At 50.0% G+C, this 6,563-nt stretch overlaps 1 protein-coding gene across 1 annotated transcript in view; it reads left to right on the top strand.

The window, feature by feature from the left end:
* Positions 1 to 6,563, top strand: part of Col26a1 (collagen type XXVI alpha 1 chain) — a 128,814-nt gene that overhangs the window by 34,749 nt on the left and 87,502 nt on the right. The gene's annotated exons all lie outside the window — the stretch shown is intronic.

Genomic DNA, 6,563 nt, shown 5'->3' with positions numbered 1-6,563 from the left:
GACGTATGGACTTCATGCGACCTACGACTTTGCTGAAGGCTGCTTTGAACTCGCGATCCTCCTGCCTCAGCCTCCCCAGCCGCTGGGATTACAGGTGTGCGCCATCGCGCCTGGCTAAGGACAGTCTTTTCTAGAACCCCCAGCGACTTCCCCTGCTGTCTCAGTGGCCAGGATTTGCCCCTCAAGCCCCGCCCCCCACCAGCCCCACCTTCACAGCCCTACCCTCACAGCCCTGCCCCCACAGCCCTATCCCCTCCCTGGAAGCCTTGAAGCCCTGACCCTCTCGTTCTCACCTCCCACTGTCCCACCAGTTCTGTCCCAAAGCCCAGTCCTGAGTCACTGCACTCTGCAGTCCTCAGCATCTGCAGAGAGACTTCACCACCAGGGCCTCGGAGCAGCTACCTCACCTTCCTCCCCCATCCTCTGTCCCTCCAGCTCCACTTCCACCTTCTGGACTGGCTGCCCCTGACCTTTCTCCCCTCAACCTGTCCAGCCTGGAGCCTCTACCTGAGGGCCCTTCCCCATCTCTGCCTGGGACCTCTCTCCAAATCTCTGCACCTTTGAGCTGGTGTCCCCGCTAACAGGGCATTTTTACACGGGGTCCGTTTTAGGCAGTTATTCAGAGAAACAGAACCAGAGGGCCTCTGTCTAGAGGGTACAGGGTGTTTTTGTAAGAAACTGGCTTGCAACGATGATTACTATGGTGTTTGCCAGATAGTGATTTTCTGTTTCATCCTTTATAAATATAGCAGAGTTTTTTCCCCCCTCTCCTGGTACCAGAGATTGAACCCAGGGCTGCTCTACCACTGAGCTACATCCCAGCTCTTTTTATTTTGAGACAGGATCTCTTATTCTCACTAAGTTGTCCAGGCTAGCCTCTTACTTGTGATCCTCATCCTCCAGCCTCCTGAGTCACTGGGATTATAGGCACGCACCACTCTGCTGGCTAATAGTAGGGTCGTTGTTTGTTTTATTTTTTGGTACCCGGGTTGAATCCAGGGGCACTTAACCACTGAGCCACATCCCTAGCCCTTTTTATATTTTAAGACAGGGTCTTGGTAAGTTGCTTCAGGCCTGGCAAAGTTGTGAGGCTGACTTCAAACCTTCCATCCTCCTGCTTCAGCCTCCCAAATTGTTGGGATTACAGGCACGCGCCATCACACCCAGCTGCAATAGTAGAATTCTTAACTTGGGGTCCTTAGATGCAATGTTTTTCTGCAGCTCGTTCTGCAAGAGGAATGGCTAGAGATGGAGAGGGAGATGTCCATTTTAAATTTTAAGCAAGAGGGCTGCTGTTAAACACTGTGCTGGAGACAGGACCAGTGGATCCATAATGAAGAAAAAGATGTTGACCCCCATCCTTTTCAGCCTGGAGACCCCCTTAGTCCCCAGGAGCAGGGAGCTTCCGATTAGCCGGTCAGAGTCTCTTGATCCTGTGAGCAGCTTCTGAGGAGGGAGGTCTTCGGAGTCTGATTTCTCCGACCCTGATGGGGAAGGCTCTGGCCAGGCTCCATGGGAGGAGTGGCTGTCCTGCTCTCCCAGTGGGAAAGCCAGCTGCTGGCCCGGGAGGATAGACACTGGGCAGGGAGGCCACACGTCCCTTACAGGGTTCTGACTCCTGCCCAGCTTGCTACTAAGTCTTTCCAAGATCTAGAATTTGACTTTAACAAAGGAATACTGTCTCCGGAGTCGAGACAGAGACGAGTTGGGTATGTCTGCTGGGCGCTGTGGTGCACCCCTGTAATACCAGAGGCCCCGTGGGCCTGAGGCAGGAGGATCCCAAGTTCAATGGCAGCCTGCACAATTAAGCAAGACTCCATCTCAAAAAAAGGAAAGAGAGCTGGGGATGTGGCTCAGGGGTGGGGTGCTCACCCAGCATGTGCAAGGTCCTGGGTTCCATCCCCAGCACAGCAAGAGGGCTGTGTATCTAGAGTTCAGCCATATGGGCCTTTAGCTGCCATCCCATTATTAATGTGCTGGATGCTCCCCAAGCCAGTTACCAGGGTGGAGACCAAAAAGAACACCCAGGTACACATGTGTGTCTACACACATACCATCGCGTGGCATTTGGGTTTAGGAGATGAACTGTCAGGTTTCCCTTTACTGAAAGCCCTCAGAATAAGTGGGATGGTGGGCTGGCTCTCCTAATGCTTCAGGTTCATGTCGAAGTTCTTATACTTTTGCAATGTAGTCATGTCTGCTACGGGGGGCATGTCTGAAAGGGGGCAAGCTGACTTCTGAATCTCTGAGCTGGACGGGAACATTTTCAAGCCACCGTGAACTATCACAGTTGCTGTCTCAGGTCTTATCGGTGATCTGAGTGATGTCCCTGCAGCACAGGGGTCTTCAGTGTGGGTGTTGCGGCCTTTCAGGGACTTCTTCCCTTAGGGTAAGGACAGAGGACAGACGACTCGTCAGAGTGTACATGTGTGTCATGAGCCATCCCTGCGCCTGCAAAGCTGGCCAGCAGGAACCTTGTTCATTACAGTTAATTACAACTTTTCATTTCCATTCTTTTAGATAATTTTTTTTTTGGTACTGGGGATGGAACCTCGGGGTGCTTAACCACTGAGCCATACCCCAGCCATTTTGATTTTTTCTTTTGAGACAGGGTCTAGCTAAGTTGCTTAGGACCTCGCTAAGTTGCTAAGGCTGGCCTCGAACTGGTGATCCTCCTGCCTCAGCCTCCGTAGCCGCTGGGATTACAGGTGTGCACTGCCATGCCCAGAGAAATTCCCTATTTCAGATCTTACTTACAATTGCTAAGCAATTATTATTTGTTAAAGAAAGAGGGGCTACTGCACTTTTCTTTCTCATCAGTAACTCATAGCTGAGCTAGAATGGGGGGGCACCCTCTTTCTGCGGCCTCAGGGCTGCTGGCTGGGCAAGGAGAGGAAGTCAAGCATGACCACCGCTCCCTGGTCACGTGGGGTTGCATCTTATTACATCTTTTTGCTGTGTTCTACTACATGGGCATCTTGTTCGTGGCAGCCTCCTCACTGGTCTCCCTTGGGACTTTGGACTCTTTGACTTTACTCTCCACCATCCCGTGTGGGTCTTCCATGATATTCCTCCAAGTCACAGAAGGGCAGCAAAGGCTCCATGCACCATGTCTCATGCCACGGTTTTCCAAACAAGGAAGCAAAAAAGTGGGACCCATTTTTCTCTGTCATAGAGAAATGACATGTATCCAGGATTGAACTCAGGGACACTGACCACTGAGCTACATCCCCAGCCTTATTTTGTGTTTTATTTAGAGACAGGGTCTCACTGAGTTGCTTAGCACCTCACTTTTGCTGAGGCTGGCTTTGAACTCGCGATCCTCCTGCCTCAGCCTCCCCAGCCGCTGGGATTACAGGTGTGCGCCATCGCGCCTGGCTAAGGACAGTCTTTTCTAGAACCCCCAGCGACTTCCCCTGCTGTCTCAGTGGCCAGGATTTGCCCCTCAAGCCTCAGTTTCCCCAACTCTAAAATGGAGGTGACGGAGTGCAGCGTTGGGAGGTGGCTGAGGAGGGGGTGAGGGGAGTGGGGCAGCGTCCTGCAGGAGGCTGGCTTAGAGGCCAAGGATTCCAGGTCCAGGGGCCCCCAGGCAGCTGCCAGCTGGTTCCAGGCGGGGCAGGCCCTGCCTTCCTGCTGAGGTTAGTGGCAATCCCCTGCAGCCCCAGACCCGTCCTGTGCGTGCTCCTTAGCTTATAGCCCCAGTTGCTCAGCGAGTCTGGCCGCGTTTCAACCTCAGCATTTACATGGGCCTGCTCAGGGTTTTCTGGGTTCCTTCTGTCCATTTCTGGGGGCTGTGTAGGGCCCCATCTCTCCATCCCCCGAAGCGCAGTTGGATGCTTTGATTTGTGTTTGCACAGAACTCCTGTTGGGGGAAACAGGGTGGCATGTGAGCCTCACGGTAGGATCAATTACGAATTACCTCTCGCGGTCCCCCTCTTCTTTCTCCGTGATACCATTGCTGTGATCTCCAGGGCGTGAGTCTCTCCCACATTTCTTGTGACAACATAAGAGATCGTCATTTTCCAGGTTGCTTTCCAGCCGGTGATGGCAGATACAGGTAGCAGAGTAAGGTGAGCTCAGAATCCAAAAGACCAAAGGCTCAGTGGAGCTGTGTGGCTTCCAGAAATTTACTTAGCCTCTCTGAGCCTCATCTCTAAAACAGCCAATATTTGTCTTGCAGCATGGGTGTTAGGATTCCATGAGAGAAAAACAAGTGACAATTTAGTGCTCTGCGCGTAGGATCTTCGGGGACACGGCAATGGCTGTTTTAACTATCACTTCCCCTTTGCCTGGTGAATTCTGTCTTGAGGTCTGGGAGAAGCCTCCTCTTGGTATCCCTGTTGCCTCTGCCCTGCCAGCCAGATTGACAGGACCTGCAGTTACGATCCCGCAGAATCTCATTTGCCTTCTCAAGGAACACAGTGGGGCTTATCTTAGTGGAAGGTACACACCTGCCCATCTGTCCTGCCAGTCCCAATGTCCCAAGGGCAGGGAATGTCTGCTCCTCTTCACATCCCCTGATCCGTTGCCAGAAGGGACTGGAGGAGGGAGTCATGGATCTGGTAAAGTCTCACCTACCCCCACCTTCTCGCCCAGTCTCCAAGGGCCCCTTACTCCCCCCACTTCCTGCAAGGAAGACCCTCTCTAAGCTGGTCCCTGAGGTGAGCCACACCTGACAGAAATTCACATTTAACTGAAGGCTCCTGGACCAGACCTTACCCAAGTGATTTCCCTATGAGGGGACCGTGGGAAGTCCAGAGCAAGGCAGCTGGGGGAACCCCGCAAGGCCTTTCCATCTTCATACTTTGGGCTGCATTTGAAGATAGAACTAAAGGGGATCCCTTTTCCCCTGTGTGGCGGGGATGATGTTATCAGATAGGGAGGACAAGGGGCCACAGCCTGAGAGGCAGGAGACGAAGTCAGAGTTGGAAGAGTGTATGAGTCCGTTTCCTGCTGCCATAACAAGCATGGCCACCCTGTTGCTTGCATCCAGATTCCCTGGAGAGTCATGCAAGTTGTAGGTGCACCAAAAGGTGATTCCTTTTTCCTTTCTGCATAGCTTTCTATAGTATCATGTTAGTTTAACAATTGAAAAAAGACACCCTGGGTGTTTCCAGTGTGTGGCTACGGTGGATAAAACGGCTATAAACATTCATTGATAGGTTTTTATATGAACATAGTTTTTTTTTTTAATTTTTTTTTTTAGTTGGAGATGGACACAATACCTTTATTTTATTTATTTATTTTTATGCGGTGCTGAGGATCAGACCCAGGGCCTCACACATGCTAGGTGAGCACTCTACCACTGAGCTCCAGCCCCAGCCCCATGAACATGAGTTTTTATTTCTCTGAGTAAATGCCCAGGGGTACAACGGTGGGGTCACGTGATAAGTTCACGTTTAGTTTGTTTTTTGAAGAAACTGTCAAACTCTTTTCCAGAATGGCTGGATTGTTTTCCATTCCCACCAGCAAATGTGTGAGAGGCCCAGTTTCTCTGGGCCCTTGCCAGCCTGTGATGTTACCACTCTTTTTCTTATGTAGCCGTTTTGTAAAGTCGACCCTCGTGATCCATGTGCATTTCCCTAATGGCCAGTGATGTCGGACAGTTTCATCAAGTGCTCTAATCGCCAGCTGTGCATCCTCTTAGCAAAATGTCTTTTCATGTCTTCTGTCCATTTTCTGGTTGGGCTGTTTATTGCCTCACTGTTGAGTTGTGAGATTTCTTTTAGTCCATCGTCAGCAATGTCCCTTGAAAATATTTTATCCCACTTATCTCCAAACTGTCTTGGAGAGCAAAAGTTTTAAGTTTGATGAAATTCAGTTCATCAGATTTTTTTTTTCTTTTGTGGATTTGCTTTCAGTGTTAAATCTAAGATCTCTTTGCCTCACCTTAGATCCTGGAGATTTTCTCTGATTTTTTTTTTTCAAAATAATTTTAGAGTCTTATACTTTACATTTAAGTCTGTGATACGTTTTGAGTGAATTTTTTTTTGGCCCAAGGTGTGGGGTTTAGGTTGAGATTCATTTCTTTGCCTACAGATATTGAATTGCTCTAGCAATAACTTACTGGAAAGCCTGCTGCATGTGATGGCGCATGCCTGTAACCCCAGCAACTGGGGAGGCTGGGGCAGGAGGATCGAAAGTTTGAGGCCAGCCTTAGCAACTTATTGAGTCTCTAAGCAGCTTAGTGAGAACTTGTCTCAAAATAAAAAATAAAAAAGGGATGGGGATGTGGCTCAGTGGTTGGGCACCCATGGGGTCAATCCCTGGTACCAAAAAAAGAAAAAGAAAAAAAAAATCAATGAGATATTTTAATAGGAATTGCATTAAACCTGCGTGTGTGTTTGGGGAGAACTCATATATTAACACGTTGCCAATCACGTCGTCTATCAAGACCCTCTTACGTCTTCCTTCTGACCCACCTCCTCTGGCTTCCTAAATTCCTTGCCTTTGCACAGATCTCAGCAGCATGTGCTGAGAGTGGACAGAGGCTTTGTCTTCAGTCTCCAGGGGAAAGCATTTCACCACTTGGTGCAGCAGAAGTCTGAGTATTTGCAGGCTCT

This window comes from Marmota marmota, unplaced genomic scaffold, assembly GCF_001458135.2.
Source record: "Marmota marmota marmota unplaced genomic scaffold, marMar, whole genome shotgun sequence".
NCBI classification, from domain to species: Eukaryota; Metazoa; Chordata; class Mammalia; order Rodentia; family Sciuridae; genus Marmota; species Marmota marmota.
Note: the sequence above shows the minus strand (reverse complement) of the source record. Positions and strands in the feature narration are given on the sequence as shown.